The sequence below is a fragment of the Meles meles genome, chromosome 2 (genome assembly GCF_922984935.1).
Source record: "Meles meles chromosome 2, mMelMel3.1 paternal haplotype, whole genome shotgun sequence".
Taxonomy (NCBI): Eukaryota; Metazoa; Chordata; class Mammalia; order Carnivora; family Mustelidae; genus Meles; species Meles meles.
The window spans coordinates 93164996-93186586 of NC_060067.1; positions in this window are offsets into that span (position 1 = coordinate 93164996).

Here is a 21591-nt window from a genome sequence, read left to right on the forward strand (position 1 = left end):
GTTGATCTTCTGGGAGAGGGGCCTGTTGTAGTGACTCTCAAGTGTCTTTGCCTGAGGCGGGATTGAACCGCCCTTACTGGGGGCCGGACTAAGTAATCGGCTCTGGGTGCTTTTGGGAGCTTCTGTTCCCTGAACGCTTTCTGTAGAGTTCCAGAGGACGGGAATGAAAATGGCTGAAAATGGCGGCCTCCTAGTCTCCGGCCCGGAGGAGCCGAGAACCTGGGGCCCCACTCCTCAGTGCGCCCCCAGAGGACAGCACCCAATCACTCCCGTATCCCCAGTCTCTAGCCGCACTCCGAGCTCACCCAGCCGGCAACCAGTTCAAGGTAACCCCGAGCTGAGAGTTCAGTCCTAGGCTCTGTCTCTGTAGCCGGCTTCTCTGTTCTAATACCTGCAAGCTCTGTGACACTCCGACACCCCCGATCCTTCTGTGACCCTGCAGGACCTGGGGCCACGCTGACCCCGCATGGGCTTCACCCCGGTTTAGCCTCTGGAGCAATGTCCCTCAGTGGAACAGACTTTTTAAAAAGTCCTGATTTTGTGCTCCTTTGCTCCGCCGCTTGCCGGGAGCCGGCCCCTCCCCCCGCGGTCTATCTTCCCATTGTTTTAGATTCACTTCTCCGCCAGTCCTACCTTTCAGAAAGTGGTTGATTTTTTTGTTTCTAGAATTGCTGTTCTTCTTCTCTTCGATCTCCCGTTGGATTTGTAGGTGTTTGCAATGTTTAGATAAGCTATCGAGCTGATCTCCTGCTACCTGATGTAGTCTCAGCCTGCTACTTCTCCGCCATCTTGACTCCTCCCTCCAATTGAATGTTTTAATATAGACTTTTCTGTCTTCCTTATGTACTTTCTTATTTAATACATGCATGCAGTAGGCTTTCCTCAGGCCCCTGTGCTAAATTAATGAGGCACGGCTAATGCATGTAACTATACTTGATGAAGACAAAATGGCAAGAATTTAGCTGTTTTTTTAGGACCACAGTGAAATCTTAGTTTTGCGTTCATCTGCCTACCTACCTCTCTCTCTCTGGATATGCTCCCTCTCTTCTTCCTCTCCCTTTTTTGAATCTATTTCCCTGTTCCACCACTGTGGTATTAGTTCTTGATACTGGTCCTCTTTTACAGCTCCTGAAAAGGAGGAGGTCTAAATCATTCTAGGGATGGGGCGGCCATGGTCTGTATCATGTGTCACCTTTCTGCCACTGCTCTCCCCACCCTAAGTCTTCACTGAGAGCTGCCTGAACTGGGGTGAGCACTTGACCAGTCCCTAGGCTTGCCCATGAGGTGATGTGACACATGAAAACTGTGCCCACACAAGGATTAGCTGGGAAAATTAGACTGTTTCTCTTGTGAATTTCTTTTTCTTTCTTTCCTTTTTTTAAAGATTTTATTTATTTGACAAAGGGAGATCATAAGTAGGCAGAGAGGCAGGCAGAGAGAGAGAGGAGGAGGAAGCAGGCTCCCTGCCAAGCAGAGAGCCTGATGCGGGAATTGATCCCAGGACCCTGAGATCATGACTTGAGCCAAAGGCAGAGTCTTAACTCACTGAGGCACCCAGGAGCCCTCTCTTGTGCATTTCAACTGGAGATATGGACCAGATTGGGTAGTTGAAAGAGAAGTTGAAAAAAAAAAAATCAGAGAAAGTGGTAGGACAGGAAAGCCATTACAAAATAAGCTAAAAGTGTTGAGTGCTAATTGTTGACAGTTTGTGAAAGGAGAAACCACCAAGACCAGAACTGAATATCATGCAAGCAGAGAAAGAGTAAACTCCTGCCTCCCTGGCAAAAAGAAAATTCCTATATTCCCTAGACATCTGTCTGAGCCCTACTTCTGTTTCAGTCTCTGTGACACTTGGTGCTCCAATTCCCATGAGATTCCTGCGGTCCTCCTGTGAACATTTATCTCTTCAATAAACCTCTCATTACTTGAAGTAATCGTGCATGGGCCCAATTCACATCAGTGTTACCAATTTTAGAGGATTCTCTTTCTTTTATTTTCCAACAATTATTCCTGGTTCTGAACTCGAATCCTTGCTTTCCTTCGTTCTTCACAACTTCCTTCTCACACGTGATAGATCTTCACAGTTCTGTTCTTGAGAGTGTTCCCTTGTACTCTCAGCGTGGGCAAAAACTCTTTTTAGTGTATCTCTACAAGGACTCACAATTTGTATTTATGTGTCAAAGCAACCCTCAGTAGCTGCTGTAAAACATTTAAACCAAACTCTACCTTCCATCAGCCCTCCTTTGCCTCACATTTTTGTTGTAAGACACACTGCCCCAAATGGAGAGTATTCCCCCATACTGACAGTCTCCTGGAGGAGGACTGGTTCTGTCTCCCCCTCTATGTCTCTGTATAAACAGATAAGTTTATATAACTTCTGTGCAACTATAGCTGTCATGTGGTTCATAAGTCAGATCTTGGGAACTGCTGGAATGACTAACTGTACTAAATGATATGCAGAGCATATTAACAAAATGTGTGTGTCAGAGGATTTACATTTTCCTTTCTAAAAACTTTTATGGTGACATTGTCCCTTAGCCAGTGGTTTTCAAAAATTCTTAAGCAATGGAACCCTTTTTCCAAATGTGAATCCCAATATTTAAACATGCAGAGTGGAGCTGTTCTGTTGGAAACAGGAATAGAAAGCCCAAAGACTCCTATATCAGTGACTTATCCTGCCAAATCCCTGTTGGCTGCTCCTTGAAGTGCCTTGTTAGCACCCCACAGTTCTCTGGAGTACAGTTTGGATACACTTGCCTGAATTTGAGATCCATAAACAAAGACTATATTGTATTAACTGGTGGAGGTGAACAGTTGGCCACTGCCTGGGGTCAAACCTCTTGATAGCCCTGGGGAGCTGCAAGTCAGACTCTCACAGTGTCAGAGAAAGGTATTTTCCCCTTGTTAATCCCCTACTTGCTCCCATCATTTTTTGTATCTGATAAGACCATCGTCACAGCTTTATGTGTAGTTCTGGCTGACCTTTCATTTGCTTCTTGACAGAGTAGATAACTTGTTCCAAAGCATATGTGGGCTTTTCCCCGCAGCATACAGGATGATGCTCAGTTAATCTCCCCACATTCCTATACCATTAGAGCTATGATATGTGTCCTATGAGCAGTGGCATGGAGCCTTTGGTTTCTGGGATGTCAGATGCAGTAAGTGAAATGCTAAGATGACTCAAGATGGCTGGTGTCCCTACCTCTGCAGACTGCCTGGATCTCAGTGAGCCATGGAATCTCCGATTTATATGAAAACAAGGCTCTAGGATCAGTACAGGTAGGAGATGCCCTCAAAGAAACCTCCTCTCTGAGGGTTCACCTCAGCATTTAGCCTCATGGGCCACATCGAGATCCGCGTCCTCACAAGGCTGCCATCCTCTGGGGGTCTGACCTACCTTGGCATGATGCTCTCCTTTTCTTTCCTGCTCATATATTCATTCCTCTTCCTTTTTTACTATTTAAGCATGGTATAAATATCTCTTTCGCAATTTAAAAGAGTGACATGTGGGGTGCTGTATCTGAGTTCCCAGCCCAACTCTCACATCCTGATCCTCTCCTGCTCTGTCTTCGTGGGAGGTGGTAGGATAGCGACACCAGTCACTTCGAGCTGCTGGTGAGGAGTCCTCTGACTACGAGTGGTGGCGTGTGAGTTCTCGCTTCATGTGTAACTTGGGAGAACACACGTGACTTATTTGTGTGACTGCTTAAATGTCTAGGAGATATTAGGGGACGTATCAGGGGATAAGGTTGTAGCACTGATAAGTTAATCTTGTCAGAAGAGGGACTTGGAGTGATAATGTGGACTGACACAGTTTGCTGTGGAAGCAGGGTGAAGTTCTATAAGGACTGATCTCGTGTATATATATATAGAATCTCACTGAACACAGCAATACTTAGCTCATGGTGGTCACCGGCACAATGAATACTGGTAATTTTGGTTATTATTATTATTGTCATCATTTTTGTTTGTTTAACATCAGCCTACATCAGGGTTGACAGATTGACAATATGACATTAGATCTTTGTGAGGACTACTGAGTCTTTTGGTCTACAGGTATATCACCAGCAGAGTTTCCCTGGCACATAGCATTATGCCTCGTACCATAAGAAGTTTTCAAAAAAAAAAAAAAAAATCTGTGGAATGACTGAATTCCTAACCTTGGTGTATTGTCTCCTGAGTTTATATTCTGGCATGTTGATGCATCCATGTACCTCTATCACCATGAATGGAAAAGGAAAACAAAACAGCTTATTCTAATGAGTATCATTTTAACTAAATTTTGGATTTGCTTATGTCCCAAGTTGTGGTGCCAGCTTTCATTTTTTTAGACTCTGCACTTGTAGGGAGGACTTCATACTGCTATAGGAGGCATTCAGAGTTACAGATGTTTTCAGTCTGTGTTTATTAAGACTTGACAGCCACTTGAGGATGGCTCTTGGCAAACGTGAAGTTGCTGGAACACAAAGGTTGCACCATATGCAAAGCATTGTGCCTCTGCCTGCACTTCCTTTGCTTTCTAACAGTTTGGAGCCAATAGCTTAGAACACAGTGGCTGTTCAAACTAGGTTTGCACTTCAGTGAAAGGGGAAATTTTATCAGATGATAAATTTTTATAGTTCCTGTTTATGGTGTAGTTGGCAAAGGAATAATTAAAATCTATAGCATATTCTTTTTTCTCAATCTTTTTTCTTTTAGCTCAAGGCCACTAAAATGGCCAACTAAATCAGTCAGCTATGGGGGCAACAAGTTTTCTTTGTGCCTTATAAACATTCTTGCACCTTCTCAGAAAGTTACAGAATATTTCCACAGAAGATCTACATCTTCTTGAGGCTGAGGTTTATCAGGGCCCCATGGCCTATGTTGGAATGGGAGCAGTGAGCCTTTATGGGTTGGAAAACAATCAGAAAAACCATATCCTGTTGAGTTTTGCCTTGTAGTTATAATGGTGGAGGAAGAAACAGGTGTACAACTAACTGTTTTGCAAACTGCACTGGGAAAGGGGACATATTCCTTCCTTTAGTCATTTCAAATGCATCCTGAGCAGACATCCCTAATACAATTACAGTGCCTAAATTTTCTGCACACTTTGAATTTTATAACATTGTTTGTCAGATTTATATTTTGCTTCAGGTGTTCAGTTCAAAAATAGCATAACTTATAAGTACATTCTGTTTTTTAAAATTACAAAGCCAAGTTCTACAAATCCTGATAAAATTATGAGGAAGGACGGGAGATGCCAAGAAATAGCTTAATGTATCAACACCCACAACACAAGCTTCAATCCTGAAATGATCCCCACTTGCATATAAACTTAGTTAAGGAGACTTAAATTGGGACCCTAGGAATAGTAGATATCTTTCTTTAAAATGAATCAAGGATTTTTGAAAAATCCTTTTTAAAGAAATCAAATTATATTATAATGGTTTGAAAATAGGGATTGAATGGCATTAAGATTCTAATTTTTATGCTGCCACTAACTTATTAGCTAAATAAGTTAGGGTTTATTTATATGATCCCAAAAGCTATTTGTGGATGAGATAATATTTTGCATGGTTCTCTCTTCTCAGAGAGAGAGAGAAAAACATCACTCGCTACTGGCTAATCTACAATCACTTGTTGAGAATCAGTTAAGTGTGGGAAATAAAATAAATGGAGTAGGCAGCCCTGTTGTCGGATAGAAATCCAAAAGGAAAAGATAATAAGTGGTTTTCACTGGTGACTTTTAATAAATGCCAGCTGGTGGGGTGCCTGGGTGGCTCAGTGGGTTAAAGCCTCTGCCTTCAGCTCAGGTCATGATCTCAGGGTCCTGGGATCGAGCCCTACATCGGGCTCTCTGGTCAGCGGGGAGCCTGCTTCCCCTCTCTCTCTGCCTGCCTCTCTGCCTACTTGTGATCTCTGTCTATCAAATAAATAAATAATCTTTAAATAAATGCCACTTAGTGATGGCTCCTTGTTGCTGCTCCGCTCTGTCTGTCTCCATCAATGCCACCCATCCCTCCGCAAACAAGCATACCACGCTCAAGTAACACCAGGCTCAGACATAGAGACACATTACCCCTCACCCTCATGCCAGCCTTCCCATACCTCAAAGGGTAAACTCCACCAGGAAGGTTGGACTTTCTCTGATCTTATGTTTTTTCAAGCCATTTTTGTGCTTCATGCTTCCTCACAAAAGTATCTTTGTGAAAGTTCTCCAGTCGCAGAGTGATAAACTTTTTTTTTCATTATTTAGAGAAGTATACCTAAATAAGAGTTTTTGTTGACCCCAAAACTGATTGTATGAATGCTCTAAGTGCTTTGCCTACTTCTATGCTAGTAAATGACCTCTTAATGTAAGACTAGGAAAGAGATGGCTTTGCAAACACAGAGACTCACTCTTCTACCACCACCCTTCAGGACAAGAGAATAACAACTCTAAATTGTCATGTATTCCTAATCAAGATGCATTTCTTTAACAAGGGGCCTTGAAATGTAAGGATGATGCACATGTATTGTTATCTGGGAAGCAGATGGCTGCATTCAGAAAAAAAAAGACCCTCATCTGAAAAGCTAAACATTACTTCAGATAAGAGCAATGTAAAAAGTTTTAAAGCCATAAAATGTTGTTTAAAATGTATAAAAATCTTAATCTTAGAATAATACTTAAAGTCAAAAGACAAATAGCAAATGAGGGGAAATATTTGAAATATGTGAAGAAGATCTGATTACAAAATATATGAAAAGCAAAGGGTAATTAAGATATGAGTAAATGACCATATTTTTTGAAAATGACTAGATTTTATAGGGAAAAGAATAAAAATGATTTTTAAACAAAAGAAAAGACATTCAATTTTATACATAATAAATATGGAGTTAATATTAAATTAAAAAACACAAACTGACACTATTTTTAGTAACAAAATTGCTAAAAACTGTTGGCAGATTTATTCTCTCTTTTATTGATGTGTTGAATTTATTGAGTGTGAACTGGCGAAAGCTCTTTTGAGGGATATTAGGCAATACCTATTAAAATTTAAAATGTGTATACTCTTTTTTTTTTTTCTTCTCATTTTATTTATTTTTTCAGCGTAACAGTATTCATTCTTTTTGCACAACACCCAGTGCTCCATGCAAAACGTGCCCTCTCCATTACCCACCACCTGTTCCCCCAACCTCCCACCCCTGACCCTTCAAAACCCTCAGGTTGTTTTTCAGAGTCCATAGTCTCTTATGGTTCGCTTCCCCTCCCCAATGTCCATAGCCCGCTCCCCCTCCCCCAATCCCACCTCCCCGCAGCAACCCCCAGTTTGTTTTGTGAGATTAAGAGTCATTTATGGTTTGTCTCCCTCCCAATCCCATCTTGTTTCATTTATTCTTCTCCTATCTCCTACCCCCCCATGTTGCTTCTCCATGTCCTCATATCAGGGAGATCATATGATAGTTGTCTTTCTCCGATTGACTTATTTCACTAAGCATGATACGCTCTAGTTCCATCCACGTCGTCGCAAATGGCAAAATTTCATTTCTTTTGATGGCTGCATAGAGGTTCCTCAAAATGTTGAAAATAGAACTACCCTATGACCCAGCAATTGCACTACTGGGTATTTACCCTAAAGATACAAACATAGTGATCCGAAGGGGCACGTGTACCCGAATGTTTATAGCAGCAATGTCTACAATAGCCAGACTATGGAAAGAACCTAGATGTCCATCAACAGATGAATGGATAAAGAAGATGTGGTATATATACACAATGGAATACTATGTGTATACTCTTTTATTCAAGATATTCTACTTTGAAAATTGATTCCTACAGCTTATATGTATAATTTGCATGCATGGTTGTGTGTACAGTTCTAACTTCATTCACTGAAGAATTTTTGATAGAACCCAATATTGGAAACCACCTAAACAGCCACGTAGATCACAGGTTCAATAACTTACAGAACACTATCGTGGAGTGCAAAGCAGCCATTAAAAAATAACAAAACAGCTTTGTACATACCTGTGGAATATAAAATCTGTGGTAAAATGAAAAATAGACACAGAAAAGATGCATAATATGTATGTAATTTGTATGCTATTTTAAAAAATAACACACACAGACATGGTAGTATAGGAGTATAACTAAAGAGTACAATAGAAACGTCACATTTAATACATCTGGAGCATGGAAGGGAAGAAGAGAAGACAGGACAAAGAAGCATATTTATTCTTAAATATTTTTCATGCTTCCAGAGTGAATGGGGTTGTGTGAAATAGTATTTACCACTCCTGAGTGTTTTATCATTTATAACATCACTATTCTGTAATTTTAGAAATCATATTAAGACAGAGAGATAGTGTCATGTCTACTTTACAGATGACAAATGAAGGGTTAACAAAATTTATATAAGTTGCACAAAGTTAAAAGGTTTGTTAGGGTTAGAATCAGGAAGTGAGTCCTAAAGGTTTGGAATAGGCACAGCTGTCCTTCAGGACTAGGTCCAATGTTAGTAAAAGTCTGTCTTTTAGCTATTGTCTCTCCTTAAAATTCCTTTACACAGCTTTCCTAACCAATGACACATGTTAATTATGGTGATATGAAAGGACGAGCCTACCACTTAATATCTGGAGACACCCACACACTCTCTTTCTCTCTCTCTCACATGCACAGACACACATAGGCACACACACACACACACACACACACACACACACACACACTGCTTCATTTATTGCTTACTTAAATATTGGAGAGTTGTGCTGGTTAGATATAATCCTCTCTGAGGATAACATTGAACGGATTGTCCAAAGGACTTTTGGGAAATATCAGATCAAGGAGCTAGTGGAACTTTAGAAATGGGTTGATGTCAGCTGTGGAAACATGGTGACTTGGGCATGACTGTAGTTGATAAGGTTGGCTTTAGAAGCTTGCTTACTGAGGTAAGTGGCTGACTTTCAAAAGAGAAGGATCATCACTGATTAGTTGGATAGCAGAAGTGTGTTCGCTGAGGCAAAGGGTCATTAATTTGTTATATTGACTTAAAACCAATTCTGTTGTCATGACTACAACATAGCCAGCCTTTTCTTAGGTGTATGGAAACTTCTAAAGATTTTATACTTCATGATTATAAGAATTTCTAACTCTGGGTGGCCTACCTAGTGTATCTTCTCATTTTAAAACAACTTATCTCCAGTACTATACAAGTGTCTCCTGGGGCAGCTAATACGTAGTATCCATAGTTTGTTGCTCAGGTTTACTCTTGTTTATTTTCTCCTCTCACATTTAAAAAAAATGTGTGAAAGAAACAAAGGCATTTTCAAGGTAATATTCTTTTTTTTTTTTTTTTTTTTTTTTGGATTTATTCACTTATTTTGTGGGGAAAGGCAGAGGGAGATGAGGGAGAGAAATCCTCAAGCAGACTCTCCCTCCAGGCAGGAAACCCAATGCAGGGCTTGATCCCAGGACTCTGAGACCATGATCCACATTGAAATCAAGAATCGATACTTAACTGCCTGAGCCACCCAGGTCCCCCTGGAGGAAATATTCTGAAATTATGGCATCAGCCTAGTCTTTGGTAACCAGAATCCTTGCTGAACGCAGAGAGAGTTCAGATTTCCTTGACTCTGAGGAATTTATGGTTATGGGCCATTAGTGGTCTATTTACATGGCAGCCTGATTATTTTGGCTGAGAGATGAAAGGAGAAATTGGTGCACAGGATCCCTGAGAAAGGACAGAAATCAGTAATGAAGGAGTCATGAAGAGTTAAATCCTCTCCCAAGCTTCTTGCAGATCCTCCTGAACACTTGTAGAAGAGGCACTATTTTCATGAAAAACATTTTCATATATGATGAGAATTAGCACAATAGTTTGCTTTAGATCATTCAGACAGCAAAAAATGGATAAATGAAGGCACAGGGTGGTCTCATCAGTGTCTTCTGATTCTCGGGGATTGGTGTTTTAGGGGCTCTTGGGAGACAGTATCCTTGTCGACTTCTCACAGTGGGCACTATTTGGAATCGCAGCATTGAGGCACTTTCCATCAGGTGGGAGAGCACAAGTTACTGCGGATGAGAAACCTGGGCAAGGGAGGAAGGCAGGGGAGATGTTACAAGGTACTATGGCTTAGAGGAAAATTTGCAAGGCCAGGTGGCCTGCCTTTCACCTGTGGAGGCCTCTGTTTCAAGAAGTCTGAAGACTGCAGGTACACAGGACAAGACAGATGATTTGTGTGATTGTCACTTGTTTAATTGTATAATTGTTAAAATGACTCCCATCTGCACACACACACACACGCTCCATCACTCTCTCTCACAAACAAAATAAATCTTTATGGGTTTTTTTGTTTTTGTTTTTGTTTTTGTTTTTTTAAGAAGATTTGTTGGCATCCCAGGCAGAAGTACCTGCAAATGCCTGAGACTTGTCAGGGAACGACAGGTGATTTTAAATTACTTGAGCACATAGGGTAGAAGGGGTGAAAGATACAGTTAGATGGATGTTAGAGACATGCAATGAAATGATACTTTATGCCAGAGTACAAAGTTTGTTATGGGGAATAACTGAAGAAAGAGTAACAGGATTAGATTCGTATTAATGTCAATCACATTGATGTCATTTTCAATATTATAAATGTAAGTAATTGCACGTGGGTGTGCATCTGCATTCTTTAGTTGCCCATTTCTCTATTTTTTCAAGCATTCTCACTACTTTTCTTATCTTTTTTTTTTCTTAATACTCAGTTCAATTTCACATGAAACTGTCTCATAACTCCTCAAAAGGAGGAGAAGAAAATCCTTGAGATGGGTCCCAGGAGGTCATGTTAAGATGACCTGAAATGACAGCCAATGTCCTCTTCCAATCAAGAGGCAACAGTGCTCTTTAAACTAGACTCACTAAAAATGCATCTGGAATCAGCTGCTTGGGAAACATTTGGAAAAGCTATTCTCCACAGAGGAATGTCCTTCTCTATTGTTCCAAGAGAGCATTTGGTTTCTAGGAGATCATCAAATAAAAGTCCAACTGCACAGTTTTCCCTCTGGGCACAGCCTTTTTTTTTTTTTTTCCTTCTTCCAGCTCCTCCTCTCCTCATTAGTAATGTAATTCTCTTGGGAATCCCTGTGTGAAGAAAGACATCTGTTTCCATTTTCTTCTTCCTAGGGAGAAGAACTGGATCTCTAAACATCAGTGAATAGATTAGTATCAGGAGTGTTAGCATAAGCCCAAATATCAGGGAGAATCAGGGACTCAGAAGACAGGATGCAAAGTGTTTTCCCCACACCTTAGGCTGTTTTCCTGCTACTGCTACTCAGTGTGAAGGGAATACATTTCTCTCTTTTTTTTTTTTTCATTTTCTTTACCAACCTCCCTTCCTCCTTCTCTCTCTGTTTTTTCTTTTTTAATGTGTAAAGTTAGCAAACAGATACAAGGTTAGGAGTAAAATGTGTCTCAAATAGTCCTACAACTTAGAAGAGAGGTATAAATCTAAAGTTTTATATATTTATATGGAGAGACATATATTTTTTTTCATAAAAAAAAAAGAGAGATGGTATATCCGCCTTTCAAACACCTTGATTAATTTCAAACACCTTGATTAATCCAGTTTCTTTGTGTGTGTGTAATTTTGGGTGAAGTATACTTTATGAATTATGAACCCATTCAGTAATAAGGGACTGATAACTTAGTTTACTGTCACAAACTAGTTATTTTCAAAAATATGCATAACTTCAGTTAGGTTAAGGTGGTTTGATCTTGTGATTTATTTTTCTTCCACAAATTATTTAGTTCTATCAGCATGCCTCATGAGAATTTCCCTTGTACTGTTTATCAGTCTAACTCTTATATTTCATGAGTATTAGTTAAGAAATATACCGCATCATGCATGTTGCATACATTACATTTAAATATTAAATAAATCTTAATATTTATTTTTCTTTGAAGAGAATGTTAGTTTTTCTTTTTTAAAGCATTTCGTTTGAAACTGACAGTTGAAAGCAACAAGGGAATCAACATTTCTGAGAGGCACACTATGTGCCAGGCTCTCTATATAAAATAAATTATTTAAACCTTACCCAAATTCTAAATTAGCTGTTGTTTTCTCCATTTTATAGGTAAAGATGAAAGAGGTTGAAAGATTTGGCCTTGTTTGTATAAAATCCAAGTAAGTACTGGTGTTTTGAATAAAATTCAAATCTGTTTGGCTTCAAATCCATGCTCTTTGCAGAAATTACATAAAAAGTTTGAAGACTAACGACACTTCTGAGTAAATTAAATGTTTTGTGCCAGATTCAGATAAGACTTCATACTCCCAGAACTAGTTACCAAATTAGGCTTATCCTAAAGTATGATTCAGTCATTGTTTTAAGTGGTCACTTCTTTAAGCTGAGTATTATTTCATTTACTTGTCTTCATTCTGTTGGGGCTGCAAACTGGTGAGATATTGAATCTAGAAACTAGAAGCATCTGATAGAGAAGGATTTAAGAACATTTGAGTGGACTCTGGAGAAGGAAAGCAAACAGTGTAACACTGTTATCCTTTATAGTTGGTGGAATCTTTGACAAAATAGCCATTTCCCCCTTCCAAGTCCCAAACACACAAGCTGCTATCTGATCAGATATTCATTTATCTTTTAACTAACCAAGGATTCCACCTGGGGGCTAAGTGATTTGGGGCTCGGTTTCCAGAACAGAAAAACTAAACTGTCCAGTGATTCAGATATCATTTTGTGTATTGATACTGGAAATAGATTCACTTCCTCTTCTAAAGTCTTTATGTAGAAATGAAAAGTTACTCCTTGAATTCCATGGTTTTTCTTTAGAAGGATGCAAGACAGGGACGCCTGAGTGACTCAGTCCTTTAAGCATCCAACTATTGATTTCTGCTCAGGTCATGATCTCAGGGTTGTGAGATCAAACCCCGAGTTAGGATCTGTGTTGGGGTGGAGCCTGCTTATGATTCTCTCTCTCCCTCTGCACCAACCGCCCCCCTCCACCAAACACACATATACACTTGCCTGTGCAGTCTCTCAAAATGAATAATAATAATTTTTAAAAAAGACATTTTTATTTAAATTTCTACCAAGTAATAGGTTTCATGGAAAGTCCTTCTTTGTAAGATCATTCATATAAAGGTAGATAGACAGATAGACAGACACAGGCCTTCGTTTCTCAATCTTCACACTATTGGCACTTGGCTTGGATATTCCTTTGTTATGGGGTGCTATCCTGTACCTTATAAGATGTAGAACAGTGTCTCTGGGTTCTACACTACATGGATGCCAATAGCAGTCCCACCTTCAGGTTGTGACAATCCAAAATGTTTCCAGGTGTTATCACAAATCTCCTGCATGACAACCACTTTTAGAACCACTGCCACAGACCACTCAGTCTTTCTTTTGTTAGCGCTGTTTGGGTTCAGAAAGAAAAAGATATTCTTGAAGCTAGAGAAGGGAAGGTAAAAGAGCAAAAGTAAGACAAAGAGAGAAAATTAGATATGAAATAGGATTATTCATAATTCCCTCAACTGAAAACAGTCCAAATATTCATCAGCTGGCAAATGGATAAACAAATTTTAGTATATCCATAAAATGGAAATTTAGCCACAAACAGGAATGAACTACTGAGCAAAGCAAAATCATTTTATAGTTTTAATGAATTTGAAAAACACTGTCTTAGTGAAAGAAATCAGAAACAAACAAACAAAACTATATACCCTATTATTCCATTTAAATGAAGTTCTAAGAAAGGTAGACATATAGTGGCAAGAAGCAGATGATGAATGTCTGAGGTTGGGCATGGGGAGGAGGGATTGACCTCAGAAGGTCATAAGGAAACTTTTGTAGTGAGGAAGATGTCCTGTATTTTGGCTGTAGTGGTGGTTATCTGACTGTGGACATTGCCAATATGTATGAAATATAGACTTAAAATGGGTTAATTTTATTATATGTAAATTATACCTCATGAAGCTGTTAAAAATAGATCTGAAGAAAGAGGAAGAGAATACAATATCAAGGACAGGATGAGGAAGACACTTTCAGACTCATCTTTGTAGATAGTCTGTGACAGTTGACCTCGTGGAAGTGGACGTGGATGCCCAGGGCTGGAGGTGATTGGCAGGTCTGATTTTTGTCTTGGGAAAATCCTCTGGCAGTCGCTATTTTTACACAGCAGCTTGTTCCTAGTGGGGCCAATCAGAGTTGTCTCGAAGGTGATGTAGCAACCCCTAGATCCTTGGGAACCATCATCTAGGAACCCTGAAGCTTTGGAGCTCTGAATAAATAAGAGGTAGAAGGTTTAATGCTGCTAATAAGTTTCGGCACTAACAATAGAGAGAGACAGCAACATATCCTCAGACTCAGAGATGCCATGCCAACTTTAGGAATGACCTTTTAGAGTTTGCTCATTAGCTAAGCAGATACTCATTGTTTCTTTCTTCATCAATCCACTTCAGGAGCTTCTTGATATCAATGTCGGCTAACAATCTGAGGACCTAATGCATGCTTAGCATAAACAGTTTGCCAAGAAATGGTAAGCAAGTGGTAAGAAAAAAGCCAAAGAGAGATTGCTCCTGCTATGGAGTTAGAAGGAAGGGAGCTTTTTTTTTTTTTTTTAATGGTTTCGTTCATTTATGTTATTTATTTATTTATTTTTATTATGTTCAGTTAACCACCATATAAGTACATCATTAGTTTTTGATGTAGTGTTCAATGATTCATTAGTTGTATATAACACCCAGTGGAAGGGAGCTTTCAAAAAAGATATCAAATTGACTTAAAACAAAAAGTCCTTAAAACTGGACAGTGCAAATTCTGGCTGAGTCGCTTGCTAGCTCAGTGACCTTGAATCAGTTACTTTCCTTTCTGAATCTCTTCATATAGAAAATGGGACAATACAGCTATTTATAGTTGTTATGAGAATACTAAAGTACTGTATTAGTATCCTAGGGTTGTCGACAAATTACCATAAATGGGGTGGCTTAAAAAAACGAAAATTTATTCTCTCACAGTTCTGGAGGACAGACTTCCAAAATCAAGGTGTGTTGGCAGGGCCACACTCCCTCTGGAGACTCTAGGAGAGGATCCCTCCTTGTCTCTTCTAGGCCCTGGTGGCTGCGTCATTTCAGTCTCCGTCTCTGTCTTCCTAGGGCCTTCTTTGCGTGTCTCTGTCTGATCACCCTCTGCCTTTTCTCATATAAGGACACCGGTCATTGTATTTAGGCCCTCCTTAATCCAGGATGATCTTACTGCAAAGTCCTTAATTATATCAGCAAAGACCCCTTTTTCAAGTAAGTTCACAATTAGAAATTCCAGGTAAACAACTTGTAGGCAGGGTGGGGGCACAATTCAACCCATAAGTACTTCTAGAGAGAACACAGTGTCAGCTCAGTACTTAGTAGCTATTATGTTCATGATTTTATTTTTATAATTTCACAAGGGCTGAAGAAGTAGCTTCTGTAACGATTATTTGAATGCCTCAAATTTCATGTAATTCTATTCCTGTAGGCATAGTAAAATATCAAGACAAATGACTTCTGAAATTAATGAAAATTCTATAATTAATTAACCCTTTTCCCAATACTGTGATAGTGTTTCTCTCTTGTCCTCTTCCAATTATCTGTGTAGCCTCGAATTCTCTCAGTAGGGGTGAGCATTCAGGACATACAGTCATTATTTTTATTTCACACATTGTTTTAATAACAAATGTTTATTGAACAATTATGATGATAACAGTGACCTAGAAGGCAATACAGAGTGTAAGATCTGATGACCTGGGAATTTACTCTTGCTCCGTGGAATGGAAGGGGGCCAATCTGTTTAGGGTCTTCACGTATATTATTTGCTCCTCTGTTACGCTATGAAGTACCTGTTTCAATTCCACTCTCCACACGCTCTCTCAGAGGTGGAGTCACCCAAGGTCACATAAGTAGTATGAGTGGCTTGGCTGGCTTAAGGGACTCCCCTACGTATGGAACTATATAATACTCAAGATGTGTAGGCTCATTATCCCAGCCCTCTTTCCAAATCAGAAATTTTAATTATGTGCCTCGACAACATAATAGCTTTTGAAGTTATGATTCAAATGAATCTCTGATCTGCTAAGCAGTAGGATTCTGTGGAGTAGTTTAAACTCCAAAACAGCTTTTCTTCTCCCCCTTTTCATAGGTTTAATAACAATCTTTTCTCCCTCAATGTCCCTTTGTAGTGATATACCGGCTCAGTATTTTCTATAGATAACACAACACGAGATCAAAATGTGCAGAAGTAAAATAAATGGCGTCTGAGGATCATCTGTTGTCCGTAGGCAGCGTGTTGGCAGCAATTCCGTTTGCTTTACTGCAGACTTGACAGGCATCCTGCTCCCTCACGGTGAAGCTAACCCGCCTCGGCAGCGGCTGCAAAAGCAGCTTCGGGTGATTAAATCTCAGTCTTCCTGTCAGGAAACTGCCTGTGATGTCTTTCCTCACAACTACTTATGTCTCATTACAAGCCTCCTTTCTTCTCTGTAGATTCGGCTCTGGCTTTGCGAGGAAAAGTGCTCACGCGGCACGTCTTGCTTTCAGATCCCTTACCTTTATGTTTTAGGGGACAGGATGCTTTATTTGCTCATTAACAAAGAAGCTGAAAACAGAGGAAAATATCTCTGAAAATATTGAAGCTTGCACATGCATTTCTAGTCTAAATATAAATGCTTGATGTTTTTTTCTCCCCAGTTGATTATGAATACACATCGTCGCTCTGTTTTCACCGATGTTTTCTAAGCAAAGATTACATTTCAATAAGAATATGTAGTGGATCTGTGCAGTCTTTTAAATGTATAAAAACATGAAATTCACCAACAGATTTAGAGACTTGATCCAGCAAAAGCATAGATCTACAAATATTGTAAAAAATATGTATACGTTCAGCTTGATAATTAGAAAGGCATTTGGATGGAGGTGATTCATGAAAAAAAAAAAAAAAAAAACAACCCAAACCCCACAAAACGATGAAGGTTCTGAGTAATACTGAGCTGAGGGTTAGCCTGAAGCATCATCTACATCACTCAGGAATAGATACACTTATTTAAAGGAAAAAAACCTACAGTCACAAAACTGAGACACACATCTCCCATCCCTTCCTGTAGTTTGCTTTCATTTCTTTCTTATTTTCATTGATAAATGGTGGTGATTTTTTTTCTTGAAGATTTTATTTATTTGACAGAGATAAAGATCACAAGCAGGCAGAGAGGCAGGCAGGGAGAGAGGGGGGAAGCAGGCTCCCTGCCGAGCAGAGACCCTGATGTGGGACTTGATCCCAGGACCCTGAGATCATGACCTGAGCCCAAGGCAGAGGCCCAACCCACTGAGCCACCCAGGTGCTCCTGTGGTGATGTTTTTTTATCAGATGAGTTCATTAACGAATTAATAAAGTTAAATGTCAAGTTATCCCAGAACAAAGACAGTATACAGGTTTGGGTTAGGTTTCCTAGAAGCAGAGTTTGAGATGAAGATTCGGGTACCCATTTTTTTAAACTAAAATATAGTTCACTCACCGTGTTACATTAGCTTCAGGTGTACAGTATAGTGATTCAACAAATCTATTTGTTATGCTGTGCTCACCACAGCTCTGGCTACCATCTGTCACCATACAATGTTACCACCATACCACTGACTATATTCCCTATGCTGAAGTACCTGTGTTTTATTGTAGGAGTGGTGTTCAGCAAAACCCTCTAAGATGGTGAGTGAAGCAGGATAGAGGGGAGACAACTCAGTAAGGATATGGTCTCAGGGATAGCTCAGAGCTGGCCTAGCCCATGAGCCCGGGGTTCAGGAGCATAAGCTATAACACAAAGTAGACTTTCCCTCAGGGCGAGGAGGGTGGCTTATCATTATTCATTGCTGTGGGTTTGTGTGAGGCTGGATGGTGAGGTGGGGACATAACTTTCCAAAGCTCCCATCAGCTAAGGCCAGTTCACTGAGGGAAGATGCTGCTGTGAGTCCTCAGGAGTTAGCACTTTCGGTGGCTAGAGGGGCATGTGCTGCCCCAGCAAAGGGGGTTTGTCTGGCATGCCACTATCCCCTACCTATAACTTACAGTCTGTTATACTAAAATAATGTGTGTGTGTGCGCCAGAATTTGGAAAGGACCACACATCTTCGAACCTATTGGCTACAATTTTGCCTGTTGGAATCTATTCTATGAGCAAACGAACTCATCATTGTTTAAAATGCTGGTGCCATGCCATAGTTAATACAGCAAACATTGCATCTCACCTTGTACTAATTAATAGATTCTGTTCTTTTCAGAGCTGGATAAGTTTAGTTGAAAGAGATGTATTTGAATGACACATAAACAAGTTTGAACTTAAGATACATGTATAAAAGATAATATAGTGGGAGCTCTGGGCAGTCAGAGGGATGGAAAACTTGGCAAACTAATAGCAGCAGCCTCATTGCTTTGGGTCAAACTGTCCTCTGTGTGGGTATGTGAAAATATCTGCACAGGCATCATAAAGTCATAGATCAATTTGTAGCTTATTAGTTATATATTTTCATGCCCCAGAGCTCTTATTACATGCAATTCATCCAGACTGGGTTATTGTATTTCAAACTAGTATTAAATATCACAAAATTATTTAGCAAACAGAGGTTGGAGAAAATCGAAAAGTTAAAACTCATGATCAAGTACTTGTATCTTTTTTTTTTCTAATTTTTTTTTTCAAGTACTTGTATCTTAACAGGGAGTAGTTTCGCCCACAGCCTACCCGGTGAACCTGTAGATTAGTTAGTCTACATATAGTCTGTGTGAGCTATAGATAAACCTCTATAACTACTGTGTTTCACTTCCTATAGTAAACTTCCAGAAATTTGATTTTTTTATATTGATAAAAGAAAACATGTAAAACGTTCCATAATAATCACCTTACAAATGAAGATTTAAAGTAGTACTCTTGTCAAAAAAATTAAAAAAAGAGTAATATATGTTAATTGTTTGATATTTAGGTTGGTTCCAATTTTTATTATTCTTGTTACATAATAATGCAATGAACAGGCATATACCAAACTTTCCCCTTTATTTCTGATAATTCTCTCGTCTTTGCCAAAGTGTACATCAATCATTTTTATTTTCTGCCTTATGGTTTCAGGGCTTCTGGGAAAAAAACTGCAATGAAAAGAAGCATACCTAAATACTGTGTTTATGATGAAATTCATCTGTTACTGGTACATGTGACTATGTATGTGATATTAACTTCAGGCATCAAGTGGATTGAGCAGTTTTCCTTAATATTCTAGCTTCCAGATGTTGTTACATTTTTTAAAAAAACTTTCTGCTACTCAGACTTAAAAGAGCTTGTTTAAATTACTATCTATACTTTATTTGGAGGTGACCTTTTAAGATATGTATTTCAGTTTGTATTTCGTATTTCCTATGAAAATGTCTGTTATATTAGAATTTTCAAGTTTGTTATCATGTTACTGAACATTATATACTTGTAAAATATGAACAACAAATCTGTAACAAAATCCACTCTCATTTGTATCATTTATCCCTTTTCTCATTCTCCATTTTATTTTTCTTTCTCTTTTTCTCTCATTTTTTTTTTTTTTTAGTTCCCTCTGCTTTGATGATTTCAGGATTAAAACAAAATTAATGTTCAAAAAAAATTGCTAGGTTAGATCCAGGTTTTACCTGTACCACTAAAATTTCCAAGAATACAGTGAGACATTTTGGTTTGAAGAATCTGATTTTCTTTTCTTTCTCTCCTTTCTTTTCTTTTCTTTTTCTCCTCTCCCCTCCCCTCTCCTCTCCTCTTCTCTCCTCTCCTCTCCTTTCTCTTTTTCCTTTCAAGATTTTGTTCATTTATTTTACAGAGAGAGAGAGAAAGAGAGAGAGAGCACAAGCAGGGGGAGAAGAAGGCAGAGAGAGAAGAAGCAGGTTTCCTGCTGAGCAGTGAGCCCAAATTGGGGGGGGGGGGGAGCTCAATCCCAGAACCCTGGGATTGTGATCTGAGCCAAAGACAGCCACTTAACCAACCGAGCCACCCAGGTGCCCCTGATTTTCTTTAAGTTAGAAAATTTCATTCTGTTAAGTATCTGAATATTATTCTTCCATTCAGGCATCTGTAATTCCTAGCTTAAAATAATTTCTTACTTATGTTTGTTCTTGTCTTTTCTCTCTGCATTCTGAGTGAGTTTTGTGCTTTTGTCTTTCTCATTAGCAATTCAATTTTAGACTGTTTATATTTTCACAGCCTTCAATGAACATTCAAATTGTCATTGAATTTTAAATTCCCCTTTTTTCTTTTTCATGAAATTCTACTTTTATCTATGATTTTTTTCCTATGTTATACTTAAGGATAAGCTTATTGAATTTTATCTTGCTTTTTAAAAATGTCAGGAAAAAAATGTCAAGAATATCAAACAGATTTTTGTTCTTTAAAAAATTTTTTTTCCATACTTTTCTCGAAGAAAGTTATTTTTGTAGACATGATCTTCATTTTTGTCTATATCTTTAGGGCATTGTTCCTTGCTCTTATGCTATAGTATTTTTTATACTCCTTATTTTCATCCTTATTACTCATCCTAGGGGTGGGAACTACCTAAAGTCAGCATTAATGAATGGGCCTGGCATGGTTGATGACATGTCCTTTGGCCTCCAAGTAATAATAGCGGCATTACCTCCTGGATACAATTCTGAAAATCAGGTTGATAGCCTCTCCTCTGTTTAATATGCAAATGATTCGTGGGCATTTCTCTACTCTTGGTCTAAAATGCTGAAACTGGATTGTTTCCTCTTAGCAATTTTGGGGTTCTCTAGGTTGTTTAAGAGTTACAGATAGCACATGACTGCATTTTCCAGTCATTCTAATCTCAGGATTTGTTCGTTCTTTGCCCCTGTTTACAAGACCCTCCTATTGGGATTCTGGGTCTCAGAATGCTATAAAATTCTTTCTTTATCCCTTTCACTTCTGCTGGGCTGCCAAAAGCAATAATCTTTGTTTATAAATAATGACTGTATTGAATTTTACCTGAACCCTTGCTCCTGAAAAACAGTAACAACATAAAGGAATACACCCCCTATCCCTTTTTGTATTGTGGGAAATGGTTCACTACAATTTATTTCCATATGATTTAGATAAGTCTTATGGACGCCCACTTAATGACCTATGACAAGGTCAGATACAGACCCTCCAAATTTCCATTCTTTGCTTCAGAAATGATTAAATGAACTGTTTTGTCTCCACTGATCAATCAAAACAAAATGCTTGTTAATCGAAGTTTGGTAAGTTTCTCTTCTCTTAGGCCTCTGAACTTTGCCACATGCTCAGCCTGGGCCAGTCCTCCTCACAGATGGCTCCTAACTAAGAATATTCCAACCTCAGGGTAAAACACTCTCTGATTGAAGATCTACTCTTTAATCCCTCAACCCCTTGGTCATCCCACCTCCCCACACGCAGTTTGTTCTAGCCTTGCTTACTCCTCCCTATAAAAGAAAAGCCTTCTTCTGCCTACATTTTGAGATGCTTTCCAATCTCACTGTTGGGATGTTCTGCATAATGCAATAGTGAACTTTACTGAATAGTGAGAGGTTGGGAGTACAACTGCATTTTCTTCTACATGGATTTCTAGTTGTCCCAGCCCAGTTTGC